At 43.5% G+C, this 19,304-nt stretch overlaps 1 protein-coding gene across 3 annotated transcripts in view; it reads left to right on the top strand.

The window, feature by feature from the left end:
- Positions 1-19,304, top strand: part of MAF (MAF bZIP transcription factor) — a 193,346-nt gene that overhangs the window by 56,400 nt on the left and 117,642 nt on the right. The window contains exon 3 of one of the 3 annotated variants that reach the window (XM_072872405.1): positions 5,700-6,873. The exons of the other annotated variants lie outside the window; for them this stretch is intronic. The gene's annotated coding sequence lies outside the window, so the exon portion shown is untranslated. Of the gene's footprint in view, positions 1-5,699; positions 6,874-19,304 lie in introns of those variants that run through there. 3 annotated transcript variants of the gene reach the window in all.

The raw sequence follows: 19,304 nt of genomic DNA, 5'->3' as shown, positions 1-19,304 counted from the left end.
TTTGTCATTACGGTGCATTGCTTTAGGAAGCTGCCCCTGACATCCCCTTCATCGGCACCTCTTACTGGTATGAGAAACTTTGGGAGTTTGAGCCTAAATTTTGGCCAAGTTGTATCACATGAAAATGTTCCCCAGATTCTCCGTTGCACCTCGATGTGTGCAGAGCAAGTCATGCAGCATATGTTGGCAACGTCTGAAGGTATTGCTGCTCTATGCCAGCCATCCCCTTGGGAGCGTGAAGTTAGGTTTTGGGGAGGAAATTAGCTGTCAGGGGCTTTTTATGGAGTTCATGGTTGGCGACTGAGACTGATTGTTGTTTCGGCCTTCCTGATCTGAACACCTTTGCTGCCATTGTAAAGGACAAAATATTCTGTACAGTGGAATGAAAACCAGCTGGTTCTTCTCATCACCTGCAGAACATCTGCAGAAGTAGGGAAACTTATCAAAGATCTTCATAATGAAGAACATTTTTTACTGATAATGTTCAAAATGCAAAACCACAATGGGAGACAACATCCTTTTCATGGGAAACAACCAAACAAACATTTTGGGTTGAAGAACAGCCCAGATGAGCTGGCCTTCTCCACCTTGTCCGTAAAGTTAAAGTGTCAAAGGGTTCTCTGCTAGGCAAAGGAAAGATGTAGGAGAGGATTTTATAAATGGCAGTTGGGCAATTAATGTTAACCATCAATATCAGAATGGCTTAGATTGCATGATTAACTAGTAAGAGTTTTGAGCTGGCTGGTAATTTTAGATTAAATAGCCAGGCAGCCAGTGACTTGAATATTGATGAATATCCTGTGTTTTATTAATATGCATTCTCTATAAATTAGAGGCTTAGTACACAAAGAAGAAACCTAATGCTCTTGCTATTTTTCATTGCCACAGGTAGAGCTGAATAATTCATAGCAATTAATTTATTTCACTGATTTAGCCTTTTGGGGCGGGGGGGGGGGAAGTTGAGCACAAGTAGTCTGCAGGTAATTTTTTCACGTTTATTTATCATAAATAACTCACTAAACACATTTAAAGACTAATTCTTAGTTGCAGAGAATTTTTTGTATTCTTAAATTGGAGAAATTGGAAGGAACTTGGGCAGAACTGCAAGAAACCCACCAGTCATTACAAGAACCCAAATGAATTTTAGATTGCAAAAAAGCACAACTAATTGCAAATACAACCCAGTTAGGGTCAGACTCATGTTGCTCTGTATTGATTGGTGCAATACCGGTTACATTGCATGTTTCTGCTCCTCATTTGATTGATTGTAATTCTTCAGGACCAAGATTTTCTTACAAATATTTTTATGTGTGCGGAATTTGCTATCTGTATTTAGTCCCTAATGCATTTAAAATGGAATAAGTGAAATGCTGCCTCTTTTGAAAACAAGGGGAGTTTTACCATTGACTTTGGAAGATCCAGGATTCCACCTACTGATGGAAACATTCTTGAAAATCCTTTTTGTGCAAATAGAGCAATAACATGTCCAACACAAATGACATTTTGTATTTGTGCGACGCTTCAGAGCATCCAAATATAGATTTTTAATTTTTTTTATGTAGGGGAAGATGGTGCAGCTTTAAGTACAAGGTGAAATGTTGCAGCACAAAGATCATTTGCCAATCCTGCAGCTTAGCGTGGCTGCAGCCCCGTTTCAGTGTCACGCAGTCACATCCAGAGCAGGTAATATCCAGAAACACATGAGGAGGAGGAGGCTGTATGATTACTGCCTCTCCCTTTTACTGGTTCTTACAATACACTGCACAGTGGTGAGAGTTGCATGGCACACAATAAATCATTGCCTCATTATGCTCCTTCTGTAGGTTTGTTTAGGGCACCTACTCTAGTACCAGCTCCAGAGGATTATTTGTTCTTCCCAGCAATTCCTCTTGGATATAGACTTCTGTTTTGATTTGCAGAGAAAAAAAAATCTCCATATCTTATTTTTAAAATAATTTTTGAGTGCACACAGCAATTTACATTACAGAACTGGCTAAGAAAATAATTCAGGCAATGTCCGGAGATTATTTTAATTTGTAGGTGGATGATTTTGTCAAGAGGAGACAAGAGGTTAAAGAAGGTTTTCGTGTTTTTGTGACTTGTCAACATGAAGTATTAGCAAATGAAACACAGGGTCTTCCTCCCCTCCTCTCTTCCTTCCTCCCTTCTTGCCTGCCTTCCTTTTTTCTTTCCTTCTTCCCTTCTTTCTTTCTTGTGTACATAGAAGCTGCTGATCCCTTACCTAAACAGATTATGTTGAATTGTTCTCAGTTGTAAAAGAAGCCTAAGTACTTCATTAAAAAATATTGTGAGGTCCTCATTCACTTTTTCCATATGTCTTTAGCCAGCCCTAGTCTACAGATGGTGCAGGAGGGCAGCAGTCTGATTGATAGAATAAGGATTTTTGACACTTGGTTTTGATTTAAGCAGACAAATCCTCTTAAGATTTAGTTGGCCTAATTTACTAACGAGGAGCAGTATTCAGCATTGCTGATTTTGATAAAACAGTATTTATTTAGCATTGCACCAAGTGAATGCTGGAATAACCTAGATTGTACCCACAATGAATTGGAATAGCTAGAGCCGAGACTTTAGAGAGCAGGTGGGTACACTGCAACACGGCTGGGTTTTGCTGCAGTGTGACAATGTGATCTAGGATCCGATCCAGACTCCTTGGAAATCAATGGAAATTCTACCCTTGACTTCAGTGGGCTTTGGATCCTGTTCCAGTTGTGCCAAAGTGGTAATGAAATGACTCCAACTTGGGGGGGAAGAATTTTCTGGCTCAACAGATTCAGCGTTTTGTATCAATAGGTTTGTTTATACGAGGGGTCCTGACTTCAAGTCTGAATGGTTTTCACACATGCCTTGCTCTGATCCTCCCTCCTAGTCACAGTTCCTTGAAATTTAATAAATTTATATTCTGTGACCACTAACAGACATCCCAGCTGAACAATGAAATTTTGTAGATGATTATGATGTGAAACTCAAAATCATTGTAAGCTTGCTCAAAATGTGACCTGCCTTCACACAAAAGCTCCCTCAGCTTTCTGAACCTTTTGCAAATCTGGATGTGTTCAAAGCCATAATGAAACACAAATCTAAGTCAGTTTTGTGTAATTTGGGGTTTCATTATACCTACTTCTGCATCATTGTATCTCAGAGACCTGGATATTCTTATTGGATCTTAAACTCATACAAAGGATCTAGGAATAGAAGATTTGCTGAGGTCAGGGCCAGAAAAGACTTTTTTTCGACACCCACTGCAACCTGAGTCCCCCATAAACATTTAGGACTCAGCAAGAATTGTACCCAACTCTTTTTGATGGAAGTACAGTGGTGACCTTCTAGATTGATTAAAGAAGTGACATTGACTGACTTTGAAGGGAGCCACATCCACCCTTCTTCTGCCAAAAAGGCAGTGGCTGCAATGTGTGGCTCAAGAATGGGGCATTGCTCCTCCAAGTACGTGGAAGACATCCAAGGGTACCGGGGTAATGCAGATAATGGGACAGGGTTTCTCCCCTCCTCTCCCTCAAATACCATATAGCTAGATTTTAGCTACCCAGACTCAGGCCATAGGAGACTGATCGCTATTCAAAAGATGAAATAGCTAAGGAAATGAGCTCTTTTTATAGGTTATGTAGGATGTTCGGTGGTTGAGAATGTCAAAAAGGACTGGTAATGTTGACTCTGCAGGGACCTTTAATGGTGATGGGGGGATGATGCTGTGAAGACCGGTGTGAACAGCACAGTGGAAGGGATGGTGTGGTGGGGGAAAGAGCTTTATTCTTCTGGCAAACCCACCCCTGATGATTTTACATGCTGTCACGTTGGGGTGTCTAGTTTGAGAGATGCTAAAACGGCCCAATTTTCCAAAGATATGCAGTATCTTAGCAATATCTGGTCTCTTTAAGGCACCTTGGGTTGGCACTGAGAAATATTGGCCTTCGAAATTACCACTTTTGAAAATCTAGGCCACTGAACCCGATATGAACTATCAGAAACCAGAGACAAGGGAGCATTTATGTTGGAGAATGTGTAGTGGCTTGAAAACTACAAATCAAAATAATTCACCCTTTTATGTGTAAATCTCTTTCTCTTTGATACATGAATTGAAAAGCTGTCTGGTTTCCTTGTAGTTTCCGTAAGCAAGCAGCGTGCAACTGTACCCTCTAGAATGCTATTTAAGCATTATTTAAAGTGCAGACCTGTTAAGGTCAAGCAAGCTCTTCAGTATGCTAAAACTGAACCCACCAAACCTTACACCTAAAACCAGCAAGCAAGGAGGTCTCGAGTTCCATAGTTCCCTCCTGACAAAGGTACGGTGTGACAAATAGTGAAGCACCAAAAGATCAAAGTGCTTTTTCAGGATAACAGTAAAATCAGAGACAGAAAGACACCAAGTCCTGGTGCAGGTGTCTGCTGTTCCAAAGCAGTCTTTCTCAGATATGACACTGCCAGCCCATTGCAAGGGGACGCGGGCAGGAGTTGCAAACTGGCAGTAATAGCATCAACAAATTTAAATCCTGTGTGGTGCATTTTTGAGCCGCTAGAAAGACTGAAGAGTCACTGCAAGAAGCCCACGTGGAAGGGATTACTGTCACTCACTGCATTTACCGTGAGCATATTGAAAAGAAACTTTTCAATGCAGACATGGACAGACAGTGTGACGTGTTTTGCTCATATTCCAGAGTCGCTTTCCTCTGTCGGAGCACCTTAATCCAGATCCTGTTGAAGTCAATAGCTGTCTTGCCTTTCAGAAGGATTATGCCCCTAAATAGCTACTTTAGGAAGTGTACTTTGCCTGGTGATAACACAAAGCAGAGGGTGGATGATTAACACCAATTAGGATTATTTACGAGAACCTAGAAAACAATATGTCCATAAATCATTGTCTTATCAATTGTAGTTCTTCCCGAGTAATTTAGTCATCATTGGCCAAACTGTGTGCTTCACTGTTCATTAAGTAGAGATCTGACTGATATTAGCTGAAGTTTATGGAAAAGTTGAAGGTACAATATGACCTAGTAAAATAGCAGAGTGTTACAAAAAACTTATGGTGGTTTTCAACATTTTTTGTGTTATAAATCCCCTACCGTTTTTCCCCAGGTATATTTAGTGAATTTAAGGTGACTGACAGTAGCCTTTTTTTTCTTGGGTTACACTTTGGCTCTGTCTACACTAGTGTCTCAATTTGGAGCCTGGGGTGGCTTTGCAGTAATCCCCTGGTTGTCTCCATTTGTTGGGCACTAGTCCAGCTGCAGAGCAGCTTCAGCGCACACAAATTCTTTCCAGAGGAGACCCAGTGGGGAGCTCTCTCCAAAAACAAGCCACAGCTTGGTAGGACATTCAGCTCTGATCCAAGGGGTCAGCCACACCACCACAAAGTCCTTCAGGGTGTATGTAACCCTGCTTTGCAAGAGGAGGACTGTCAAACTGCCCAGAGCTTCCATGCCAGCCTGGAGTGGGGCTTGTGCTATAGAGAGGGTCAAATGCTTTATGTGACACCCTTTTTGCTGGTGACTGGCAGCTCTTGCGACTGCTGCTCCTCTTTCTTCCACGAAGACTTCTCCTGGTTCATTGTCCTTTCTGTTTATTAACTGCCCCATCTTCTGTAGCTGTTCCTCCTTGCTGCTGTCCTTTTTTCTTCTACTTTTATCACTTTTTGTGATCCCTTTTCCAATTTCCAACCTTAGTCTCCCAGAAGACCTGGAGTGGTGACGCCTGGATGCAGAGGAGATCACACTGCTTATAAATCTGCACCTTGAGGAGGCCAAAAGTTTCTTCAGCAGCAGGAGGTAAGCCAGGACTGCTGGTGGGTGTAAGGAACCGAGAACAATGCCACACACATTTGAGAAGATGAAGGCGGCGTTCTTGAGGATGGAGACTTTGGGGCAATATCAAGGTCCTGTACAGAAAACTTGAAGAGATCTTCAGGTGGGAACACACCACCCAGCCAGCTGCTTGTTTGGTTTAGTCCATGGACCTCTGGGGTCTGCACACGAGGGACCGAAGATTCTTGACTTACCCTAAATTTCCTCTTTGTGAACTTCTGATGTGATAGGAATGGCACAAAAATTTCAATATATCTGCTTTGCCATAACTTTTTCAGCCTGCTAACTTTCCCAGGACTACTTTCTGCTCGAATTACTGGAACTTAATTACATGAGGCTTAATTTCAGTTGCTTGGCCAGCTTTAAAAAACATATATTCAAATTTGAACCACAAGGGCAGAATTCTGGGAGCCTCTTTGTCCTCTCACTTTGTGTTAGTTTAAATGAAGAAACTGTGCCTGTGAATCTCTGCTTTATTACACCTATTCCAATTCAGTCTCACTTCTGGAGAGACTCCCCAGACTTTCAGCAGTTTAAGGTGGAGCACAAACTACCCCTTATGTTATCGTTTATGTTTTTGAAACTGTGCAAACAATAGATATTTGTCTTCTGCTTATGCATTTTCTTGTAAATAAAATGTATTGAGACCAGAGATGGAGTTACGCTGACTTTACACCAGATAAGAATTTGTATTGACATTTTACATAAAGTGTTGTATTATCTGTACATTTCTCGAGTAGATCTTGCAATGTTTAATTGCAACAAAAAAAGAACAGGGAGAGAGAACCAAAGGAGGGGCATGGAGGAGAGAAGAGGTACAAGGACACAGATGGGGAATGGTGCAGTTGGAGGATAACACTGGCTATCAAAGCATTATCTGAGAATTCCTATGATTAGGGTTTATTATCTTTCTCACCTCACTGTTTCATTATAATCTGCTGCTTAGGTGATCCGTAATAAATGGCCTCCAAATTTCATTGCATTTGCTCACTTTCTCTAGAAGATTTTGCATCAGTTTGTTCTCCTCCATAAGATCTTATTTCTGTTAAGGCACGAAGACTGTATGTTTCCACTGGGGTTGACTTGTTCTTCTGGTATATCAGTGTTGTTATTTAGCTAGCGAGTGTCCCACAGCAATTCATCGAGTAACACTTCCATCTATCACATTGGGATGATCAAGAATACATTGCAGCTGATGTGCAAACACCGATGTATATCTGGAGTTGGGCACCCACCTCCAACTCAGCAGATAAAAAACCCTCCAAAGAGCCAACAAAAGAGGGCTTTTTTTAAACATCCCAACCCGCTAGTGGATTATCCTTAATGCGTTGGCAGCATGCCCCTTCCTTCCGCTGCAGGAATGCTAGCCTGGCTCTGCAGCCCTGTTTTTTTGTGTTACAGCATGCAGAAAAAATAAAGTGCAAGACTGATTTGTAATAGTTTGCGGCACTTTTTTCCTCTGCAGCCTGGGATCACCTTATTTACTTCCAAAGAGGCAAGCGTAGTGAGCAGCACCTCTCTTTGGGGAGTGATCTTGCCTGGTCAGTGTGGTTGTGCAGGAGAGGGCTCCTTGTAGGGCTGGCTGTTGTTTCTAGGAGCTCGCTGACATATCTTCAAGGGCTGAGGGTTCAGCTTCTTCTGCGTGAGAGAGGAGAGGAAATGACCTTCACCCAGCTGAGCAGGGAACAACAGGAAACCCTCATGGTCCCAAGCTCCTGCCATTTCCCACCCCCCAGAATCCGGCACTCAGGAACCTTTTTGACAAACTGTCAGGGTTTTTGTCAGGGTTTAGCTGTTGCAAATATATTAGCAAAGTATGTTGATGATTCATGGTGAAGTGATGTACACTGATTTAAGTGATGGACTAGTCATTCTGTAATGGATTTGAGAATTCCCAATCAGATTGTACTTAGTTTTATCAAGCAGTAAGCTGGCAGGCTGTGTTTTAATCAACTGATAGCATCGCTTGGCAATTGGCATCTAGCTAGTGAACAGAATATTTCTCAAAGACTAGCTCGCTAAGTTGCAAACAGCAACATCCACTCAGATCTTTCAGGTTTGCCTCCTATTTGTTCTGTTCAGCCTGTTTCTTTCCCAAATTAAACTTTCAGCTGGAAGTGCAGAAAGATGCAGCACAGACAGATCCTGTGCTGCTCTTTCACCAGTGTTGGAGGAGGAATGGATGAGGCAGAAGACATTTGCTCCATCCTCCAGGAAGCGATGTTGAAACAACATCCTGGATATAGCACAAAATCCCAGAACCATGCAAATTCAAGGATTTGATGCTGGCACAAATTTTTGAGCGCTCATATTCCATAAGTGCAGTACATCTGTAACGCAGGGACACACCAGGAGAGACATGGCCTTTTCACCTTTGAGTCAGGCTGTTTCATGACCCATTATCTACTTTATCACCTAAGATGTAGCCTGTGTTCTGACCTGTGCCAATAGACATCAAGAATGGTTTCCTTTCCTGATCGAACACATCAGCCTCTTCATTACTTCTAGGAAAGACCAGCTCCCGTTGAGCATCTTCACAGCACAAACACTCAGGTGCCATAGCTACCTTAACTAATTTCCTACTCAGGACTTATGTTCTATCTCAGTTATTGAGTTATGCAGCCATCTACACCCATGTAGCTGTACTCAAGCACAGAGTCAAACCTGGGGAGCTGGTTTGTTGTGCCTCGCTCCTGTATAGTAGTTACTGTGCTTAGCAACCCACCTCCAATATAAATATATCTGCTACTCTGAAGAGCAGGCTTTGAAAAGCACCAGAAGGGATCACTCCCCCATAAGGATTTTTTCCAACATCGCAGAGCTGTTAGGACTTTCAGGGAGAAATTCTTCTCCCAGTTGAGCTTCCCATCCAGAAAGGTCAAGACTTCACCCCAGGCTGATGAAGCTCTGGTGCAACTTGCTGTGGTGGGTCATGACCCCCCATTTAAAGATGGGTCCTGTCTGAACTGCTCTTGAGCCATGCAGGCATGGAGGGAGACAGAGAGCAGCCATCCATGCAGCTGGCCGTAGGGAGCCATCCATGATGTCTTTGCACAGGGGTCCTATGGCACCACGTTGGGGAAAGGCTCACTGGCTGCTAGCTGAACTGTATAATCCTGTTGGTTTAAAATTGGTCAAGCATTTGGGGCCCTCAGAAGAGGCTGATGATTGAAAGGATGTAAAATAACCATGCTCACAAAAAGTAATAAAAATGAAAGTGAGGTATAAGTACCAGAGAGGAATGATTCATCAGGAAATTGTACTCTGGAAATTGTGTTGCAAATCCTGTGTGAGGGAGAAGGTGTATGTAAGTATATGTATGTATGTATGCATGTATGTAAGGGCCAGATCCTGGTTTGTCCAGATGGGTTGAAGATATGATGAAGATTAACAATCAACCCTGTAATTTAAGGGAAAATTTAAACTTCCATCTTCGATGTTGTCTGCTGACCATTACATGAAAATCAGAGAAACCAAAAAAGATCCCTGCCTCCACTGTCATATCCACCTGAGCACTTCACCAGACAGTGCCACCCGGTGCAAGAAATGAAGTTAAGGTTTCCAGTGCCAGAACCACCAAAAGGACATGTGAAAGCGAAGTCTTCTGTCTTCTCTCCCTGGACTGGAGAGCATACGATTTCCACAGGGACATTTTCTGTGTAAACATTCCTATTTGTATGTTTTACAAATTAAAATAGAAACATATCTTGCAGACATATTCAATAATTTAATTTTAAACCAAGATAAATAATGTATCTGAACTTTATCACAGAGCATAAGTAAGTGGGGAAAATCCCCCAGCCAGATGTGAAGAGCCTAATCTTGACTTTCCCACCAATGTTTCATAGGTTTGGGTTCATTTATTACAATGTTTGCTCACTTTATAAAAAACCTGCTGATGGAATCATCTAATTTCCAAGAGCATCTCCAGGGACAGGAGGCAACATTACAATATCTCACATTATATGTCAGTCAGGCAATGTCTCCCTAATCATAAAACCCATGGAAAGGGAATGGCACTTGAATAGCAGATTCCTCCTCCTTTTTCTTTTTCTGATCATTTTTTTCCCGGCAGAGTGTACTGTGCTATCCGGCTATCTGGCCCCACGCAGGCAGGCTGCTCATCTCCGTTCTGCAGAGAAGCAGGCTCTGATGTTCATCTCTCCTTACTCTACCTGCCTGCCTCATCCCATCTCACACTACCTCACATATAGATTGTTTTTTTTTCCTTCTGTCTTCATGCTCTCATTTATATCACCTCACTATCCATATTTGGTGCCTATGGATGCTGCTGTGTGAATTGGTGAACTGGAGCACAGAACTGATCCAGCTTGTCAGCTGAAAACATCTGAAAAAAGCCCACGTTTCAGAGCAATCACTTCCTTGGTCTGAATCACTGCATTTCTGTCCAAAAATTGGCGCTAACACCAGGTCAGGATAGGTAAAAAGAGAAAGGACCTCTCCAGCCAGCATCGGTGCTAACTCACGGGCCTGCTGCACTACCTGCTTGATTTTTTTCCAGCAGTTTCAGGGATTTTGGTAAAGACCTCAAGGAAGGGTTATATGGTCTTAAAACATTTCATTGATCCATTCATGTCCACCCAGTCAGACAGGGCTTCAGTTTTTAAGATTCCTTCCCTGTTATCATGGAAACTTGCTAATTACTGTAGAAGCTTGCTAGCAGCTTTCTTGAGACACCAGTTTCAATGCAGCAAAGCACTTGCAGCTTGCATAAATCTCAACGTGCAAATCCGTGGGGTCCTTTGAATGAAAATGGGTTTTCTAGGAGATAATCCTGTTGCTCTAGATATTATTTTAACATTCAAATCTAAGGCCAAGACCTCAATCCGAGGTCATCCAGTTGACCACAAAGGCCATAATCAATTTTATTTTGTATGGTAAATCCATTCCAGATTACCACTCCCACTGCGTATTTCTTCGTGTAGGAATTGTACCCCAAACTACCCGGTCTGATTAATACCAAGTTATTGTGCCTACTAGTGCACTTACAACACAACTTTGCAACAGGAAAATAATCCCGGCCATTTTAAACACTGAGGATAGCAGAAGAAAGGACAACATCAGGACTAAACCAGTTCTGACAATTTCTCATTTCCATTTATTCAGAAAAAAATCATAATTGAGACTTAAAAAAGAAAGAAAGAAAAGCCCTCCGTGACTTTAAGTGTAAAATCCATTTTAGTAGCAGGAAGCTGTTATATGGTTAGAGCAGTTATTTTTATTGTCTGTCTGGGTATAGTTTTTAACTGCAGGCACAGAATAAATCAATAGTGTCATAAAGCTACTCTCACCCTCTGCCCTTTCTAAAGGGACATTGTTCAGTGTCTGCGCTGGATGTGACACAGACTACTGCTTTGATGCACAAAATTACGCCTCGACTAACGTGCTAAGAGAGAGCTCGAAGTGTGACACATATTTACCTATATCTCTTTGTCCGTATCATGTCAGAGTCACCAGATTAAAAGCAAAATAAAGCACAGACCCTCACACAAAAATGCACAGAAGTTGTTCATCAGAAGAGGGGGGGTATTCTGGTTATTCTCTTGCAAATGATATTTTCAATGAATTTGTCCATTCATAAATCTTCTCAGGTGACATATTGCCAAGACTATCCAAGAAGGGAAAGCGTGCAGTGATTCATAGGATAGTCCCCACAACTTAAACCTGACTGTAATCTGCTCCTTAATACAGCAAGGAAGAACATAGCAGGATCTGACTATAGGAAGCTGAAGCTAGATAAAACTGGCCTGGAAGTGTGCCTTTTTAATAGCAAGAGTAGTTAACGGCTGGAACAGTTGGCTTAGGAATGCGGCGGATTTAGCATTACTTTCAGTCTCTAAATCAAGAGTGAGTGTCTTTCTAAAGATATGCAATAGCTTCAGCAGAAGTTATGGCTTTGATGCTGAAATGAGTGGGTGAAGTTCTTCAGCTGTGTTACATAGGAAACAAACCCAGATGATTATGATGGTCCTTTTCAGCCTTACTAATCCATTAAATCCTGGTTTGGGGCCTTTCACATGTTGGGGTTTAAAGCAGCCTCTTAGGTTTTCCGGATGGTTTCTGCAGGCCATACATGTTCCAGAGCTGGGTCTGACAAACTCCATCTAAATGGGTGTCCAGCACTGACACACTTTATAATTTATATATAAATCACTGCCTCTGAATGCAGTTCCAGATCCATTTCCCTGTGCAGCTGAGTTCACTTTGTCCATTCTGGGCAGTGGGGATTTGCCTTTGCAAAGCAGATATGCACTGGAGAGAGGTCTGAGCTGAAATATGCACCATGCACCACTGGATACCCCAAGAACACTCACCCCTAATGTGGACCAGAGAGAAGGAAACCTTATGGATCAAATTCTTAAGAGATCTATTGTCAGAAACGGGCGTTGTCAAGTTAATTCATCGCTCCTCTCCTTGCTTGTGCATTGCAACTTCCCCAGGTTGGCACTTCTGACAAAGGCATGAAAACTGTTCTTGTGCTGCAAGTGGGAGGTGGAGACAGAGAAAATCTGTGCTCTGTCTGTGGGACTCTGTGCCGAGACAGCTCTATTTTCACATCTAGTCACAGGCTGATCGGTATTACCTTGGTATTTGTTTTGAGGACGGCTCTCAAGAAATGGAATTGGAGCTTGGATTCAGTAAGATTAAAGAAAGTAGCCCAAAAAATAATGCAAGTGATTTCTGAAGGTAGTACCACTCGTGTAGGTTAGTGCTCAGCAGGCAGAGAGAACGCAGGAGTTTGCACGCTCCTTGGTGCGCGTGGAAGTTGTTGACTGTGAATAACATTCATCTGGGTAACCTAATCTTTGTTTTCCTTCTCTCTGCAAAATGCTTAGTGCTGGATTTTGATGTCTATAAATACTGATTTGGATTTCCCTTCCTTCCCTCCCCACACTATTGAAAGCGAAGCCATCTCAGCCCAGCTCCGGTTGCTGACTCCTTCCCTTTGGCTCTTCCCCGTCCCCATGGTGCGTGAGCTGGGTCGCATGCGGCCCCTCGGCTTCCCCTCGGGACACTGGCACTTGGGAATGAGAACAACAAATGTCGTGGAACAAACGAGACCCCAGTGGGTATGAAAAACCGTTTAGAAAAAAACCCCACACGAACTTCCTGGATTCTCAAACTTTTTCATAAATAGCCAGTGGCTGCCTGAATAGCAGCAAGCAGCAACGATAATAATAAATTACAGTAAATATCGTGCTGCCATAAGTGACAGCAAACCAAACCCACTGCTGTTCAGAAATGAATTGGAGAAAATATTTCTTAATCTCTTTTTGTATTATTCAGCCAGCTGTAATGATTTATAATACTCTGAAGAAGTTGCTGTATGGAGTTGTTTCTTAATCATCCGTCTTAGCATCTTGCTATTATCCGCATGTGTCTGTGCTTTGGTGGGGGCTCCAGTGCTGCTTGGTGCAGTAGTTTCACCATCAGCTGCTGCTGCCTCAGTGCACAGCGGTTGCACAGGGGCTGGGGTTGGGGCCGTGCGTGCTTCCTCTGGGAATACACTGATTTAATGAAAGGGACCTCTCAGCCTTTCTCTGGGACCCTGCTGCCTTTGGGGACAAAACTGCTATTAGGAGGAGACGGTCTGAAATGGGAAAGCTGTGATCAGCCATTGCTGAGTGGGGCTCAGCCCCATAACAGCACCTTGAAGGAAGGTGTTGCCTCCGAAGCCATCTGGTTTGAGCCCGTTTGGCCGTAAATAATCCACGTCCATTGGACGTGGGGGGCTTTGGTGCTGGTGTGTGTCGGATGGATGCCCTGCAGATGAGGCTGTCCCTCTGTGAGTGCACTCGTTATCAGCACAGGAAAATAAAATGGTAGGGGATAAATTAAACTGGGAACACGGTATCAATCGCTGCTGTCTTTGTCAACTTATTACCAAAGATTTATACGTGATGCAGTGAGGACTGCTCAGTGACACATTTTAATTTAATTAAATTTCCTGTTGGATTGATGTCTGATCAATCAATAATGTTAATGTTTTTGCAATTTAGAGATTAAAACGTGGATGAGCGGATATTGAAATACTCTCACATCCAGCTGCCTGGGAGTATCTTCTTCTGCTTCCATTTCTCAGAAAACTTGATTTGGGTGAGGATGCATCCTGGGGCTTGCCATGTACTTACACCAAGCCTGAAAGTTTTGCCCCTTCCTGGCAGTGGGCGAGGGAGCCGTGCAGCAGTGTCACTCCTCAGAGACAGAATTGCACCGAGCTAAGATCTGGGTCTGTGCAAAATCCATATAGGTCTATGTATTCTCTCTGATGTTCAGTGCATGAGAAAGGTTGAAGACCGGGGCATTGCTGGTGTGACACTTCCCTTTGCTACACTCTCCCTGTTCTGGAAATCGGCAGCGTAGAGGATTTCATCTGGGGTTTTGAATCTAATGGCCACCAGGGCATCTCTCCTCCACGGGTCCTCTCATCCCCTCTGGATCCCACTCACTCCTCTGACCGCCACAGCCTCCTGCAGCAATGAGTTCCCCAGTTGAACCGCTGCTTTCTAAGCTGCCGTCCAGGGGACAACGTCCTGGTCCGGAGCTGAATTCAACACTTCTTGAAGCGCCTTGCCTGCCCAAATTGCTCACAGATGAGCTAATTGTGCTCCACCCTCTTCAGGCTGTGAAGACAGAGATGCTGTAGCACGTCCACAGAACCTTTTTTTTCCTCTTACTGCCTTGTTTCATTTAGTGCCTCAAATATTTTAGTTGTGAGGACAGGAAAGGCTTTAACTTATTCAGGACAGTTATTCTACACTGACTTTTCCATGAGGCCTTGGGGTCTTACACAGCCCTTTAAAGATTTATGACTCAAAGAAAAAAAATAATGCACGTTTCCAAACTTGTAAAAGTGTGAACCCAAATTTCATCTGAGTTGCAGCCTTGGCCATAGTCTCAATAAGTCAAATGAATTTGTTAGATCTTAACACCATCGAAACTTGGACGGTGAGAAATCCCAGCCTGACTCTGAGGTCTGCAGGGTCAGGCATCCCTCTCTGGTCTCCAGGTCTGTACCATAGCTGGCTCTGTGCTACACGGGGTGCTTATATGGTCATTGTATTTAGGGGAGCCTTAAAAGGGCCAATTTCTTACCCAGCTGTATTTTAAAATCTGTAAAATCTATATGTATTCTTTCTCCTAAGGATGCTCTGGTGACTGCTTGCTGCGTACCTGTCCCTCAGACAACCCCAGAGAAACACACAGAGGGAAGAAGGGAGAGAGAAGGAGAGAAAGGAGGCGGGGGAAAAGAAGGAGCAGCTCATTTTCCACTCTAACACAGGCACCTGAGGGGTAGAAGTCAGCAGTTTTTTGACAGTACAAGAACTTGGTAACTTGAAACAGGAAGCAAAAGAAATACCACGACCAAATAACTTTGCCTTGACCTCCTCATAAGAGAGTCAATTACTTTAAAGTAAACTGGAACTTCTTGCTGGAATTTGTTTGGATGTCAGTTGCTCCTTACCTCATTAGAATAGCAATATTCAGAAATGGGACAAAAGATGTAGGCAGGCTGTAGGACGCAATGAAGTGAATTTTCGGGGAATGGCAGTTTGCTCTGCAAGAATCTCCTTTTGGTTTTTGTTGTAAGGGAAGGCTTTATGAATTTGTGTCTCACTATCAAAATACCCTATACTGCAGAGTTTCTTCCACTGCAATACATCGTGTGCATCAGATTTTGTTTCTTCCTCTGCTGTAGGCTCCACCAGACACCCACTACTGCAGGCAAGAGGGCAGGCTGCCGCGGGGTGCCCAGACATGGCCGGGGTGGGGATGGTTGGCAGGGGAGGTTCAGTGCCTGTGCATGTGTGTGTGTGCATGCACGGGTGTGGGGAAGGCCGTGGAGAAAGGGTTATTTGATCCTTGGAACAGGCTGAGGGAAGTAATCTACTGTTAAACTAATGACTTTTATAGTAGATCAACCTTTTTACGTTTAAGCCCTGGTATATAATGGTCTTGAAGGCTGGTTTACGTATGTAGGACTGCTGTAAGTTGGTCCAACTTGCTGAAAGATCATTGAGAAATCTCTTTTCCTTCCTTCCTTTCTGTCTTTCTCTTTCTTTCTTTCTTTCTTTCTTTCTTTCTTTCTTTCTTTCTTTCTTTCTTTTTCTTTCTTTCTTTCTCTTTCTTTCTTTCTTTCTTTCTTTCTTTCTTTCTCTTTCTTTCTTTCTTTCTTTCTTTCTTTTTCTTTCTTTCTTTCTCTTTCTTTCTTTCTTTCTTTCTTTCTTTCTTTCTTTCTTTCTTTCTTTCTCTCTTTCTTTCTTTCCTTCCTTCCTTCCTTCCTTCCTTCCTTCCTTCCTTCCTTCCTTCCTTCCTTCCTTCCCTCCCTCCCTCCTTCCTTCTGTCTCTCTTCCTCTGTCCGTCCCCATCTCTCTCTCCCCCCGGACTCAGGCTGCAGTACCCTCTGTGGTGCACAGCAGTGCGTGCAGCTCAGCGTGGTGTGGTGCTGCAGAGGCAGCCAGGGCGAGCTAACGTCCACCTGCTCCGGCATGGCGAAAAGCACCGCGAGACACTGTTAAAATGGGCAGTCCTGACTTTTAAGGATTTGCTTTGCCCTCTCATAAAAAAGTAAACCCCTAGATTTTTGATGCACGTTGTTTGCCGCACCCTGTGCTGCTCACACCGGCTCCCAGCAGCAGCAGCAGCTGGGTTTCAGCTCCGCTGGCTCATGTCTTTGGTGGTTCCAGCTAAGCTGTTTCACAGTCAAAAAGCACGACAAGCCCTGAGAAAATGGTGTCCTGTGGAGCAGCCCAAGGTTTTGCCACGTTTGACCACGTTGACCACGTATTTGTGATCTAGAATTCCCTTAGTTTTTCAACGTGCCACCTTGCTCATCGGGGCGCGCTGGATTAGGCCCTGGCTGGTTTGATAGTTTGGGGGATTTAACCTGTAAGGAAGGTGGGACAGCATCGCCAGACTACTTTTTAGAGTGGTTCGTCTTATCCAGAAGAGTAAATTCCTATAGGAAAGTAATTTATGATCTGGGAGGGCTGTTACTTACAAGCTAGTAAAATAACTTTAGCTGGACTTTTACTGCCTTCAACAGCAAGCATCCGTGCTGAAGCCTGGAATGAGCCTTTTCTTGCTAGCTGTGATACAGCATGATCTATAACAGAGCCACATGGGTTTTTGGCTCACATTCATCTTGTTTCCATGGAGTGTGTTTAAAAAGAAATAACTGATTTCTACTTGCAATGTATACAGTCAAGTCACGTTGTTTCATCAACTGCATGAGCTTTCAGTAATTTATGCATGTGTAGGATCAGGGTGGCTTCTAGCATAACTTGGGCACCCTGCTTGAGACCTGTTCCCTCAACTTTAGCTGTCCAGAAATTAGCCGTCTCCTCCATGCCAATCATCCAGGATCCCTCCATCTTTGGGTGGGCTGAATCACCCTTTTGTTCTCCTTGTTGACTGCAGGTGAAGTTGGACTTGGTGCTTAATCTTTAGATCATTAAAAAATGTCATCACAAGTGTACCGTATTAGAACCATCACAATTTTTCTGCACCCCTCACTGCAAAGCGGCTCCTACCTGACTGTGCCTCAGGCATTGAGTGCTGTCAGGTATCAGGTGCTGCAGGGAAATGGCTCGGTCCAACAGGTGGGTGATTCTGGATCTCATCACACATTTTCCCTGAGTAATTAAAACCAGAGAAGCACAGAAACACAGGCCCAAGCCTCCTGTAAGAATGATGCAAATAAAAAATGACTGGAGCCCATGCTGGTGCCTCTCTGATAGCAGAGCAGAATTGGGCCCATTTCATTCCTTGTAAAGCATCCCTCAGGGATGCTGAGCAAGCCTTAGCTGCAATTTTCTGTTTAAATTGGGTCTTTCTAACCTTTAGAGGAAGAAAGCTTCTTTACCCTTTACCATATTCAGCATGAGAGGAGATCTTCTGCAGTACAAATATTCAAGTATGTTCCAGTCAGCAAATTAGATTCCAGATTATTTCTTTTATACCATGACTTACTACCTCTGTTTCAGGCCACACGGTGCATGCAGGGGGGTATACAGCAGCATGTAGCACTTCCATGCTAGCCACGAGTAGCCAAAGCCGTTGGGCTTTCCGTTACGCATAGGGCAAAGCAAGTCAAAGCCCTTTGCAACCATCTATCATGTCTGAAGGAAAAGCACATGTTTTTAAGCTTTATGTTCTGGAGCTGCCGGTTGTGTCCTGAAAGTCATTGCATTTGTGATTATGCCCTCAAAAATAAAGTTTTTTGGCGTGCCCTCCTGCTGCCATGCAGACAGTCCTAGTGCCTCTGAGCTGCGGGCCAAGGCCTGCATTGGGCTGTGAGCACTTTTTGCTCACTATACCTTCAAAAACTGGGAGAGATGAAAGCAAAAATGAACCTGTGGAGAAAGCCCCAGCAGAGTGGTCTTCAAGTCCTGTTGAGAAATGCTCAAAAGACCAAAGCTTGGTGGTTAGGTTGAGACCAGGAACCTCAAAAAGTGGTATGGATGATAGAGAAAAATGGCTAGTTTCTCCAAGGGAAAGAAATGCTCCAGTTTCTAGCCATATGCAAGAGATCTGGGCTTCCTAGGTGGAAGGGAAATAAAGAAGAGTAGAGATATGTGGGTTGCGCTTTCCGTGTACATTTTTAATTATGGCACATCTATCATTCTTAGCACTGCCTTGAGCAAAGAAAGATGAAACAGCAAAAGCAATAGCAAGATTTCCACACGTGTAGGCAGTCTCAAAATCAATGGGAGTTTGGTATCTAAATACCTTTAAAAACCTGACCACCAGTTCCCTGAGGACCCCCGTGAATATCACAACCTTAAATCCTGGTGGATGTATTGATGTTGCTCAGCTCATGGAAGGCAGGGGGTTGCACTCAGGACAGCATTTGGTTTGTAATGTGAAGGGCTGAAAAAACGTTCCTTTAAAGGCTGGCCGGCTTAAAGCTGCGCACTCTTATTCTTCAGCATCTCTTTGGTGACAGGTAGCGTTCGACTGCGTGCCAGCAGTTAATGAGAGGAATCTGGTGACTGTCCACAAATACATTTCAGTACGTGTTCATTACCCCCCTACGTTTAAATATTTTACGGGCGAAAATGCAAACCTTCACTAACTCTTGGGAGGAGAGGAGGAACAAAGGATGTTTACATTTATTCTTTTGCATACAAATAGAACCAATAAATATTGAGGCAAATTAAAAACCAGTTTCCACTGAAGATGAGGGAATCCACTGAGGCCGTGCCATGCAGTGGATGCGAATGAGAAATCTTGCCGTGCCTCCCTTTCCGTCCTGCCAAGCTGGCACCGCGGCGTGTGCTTGTCTTGCTGCTGCACACGAGAGGTAGCTCTCCCAAGGTTAGGTTGCACGAGTGACTTGCTTAGCCAAGGTGACTGCTCTCATCTGTTACATATCATAGGGTTATAAATAACAGAGCAACCTCCATTCAATCAGGCGGGGGAGGCTGACAGCCCCCTCCCTCC

The sequence above is a fragment of the Ciconia boyciana genome, chromosome 9 (assembly GCF_034638445.1).
Source record: "Ciconia boyciana chromosome 9, ASM3463844v1, whole genome shotgun sequence".
NCBI classification, from domain to species: Eukaryota; Metazoa; Chordata; class Aves; order Ciconiiformes; family Ciconiidae; genus Ciconia; species Ciconia boyciana.
The sequence above is the reverse complement of the archived record's forward strand: the minus strand, read 5'-3'. Positions and strand labels throughout refer to the sequence as shown.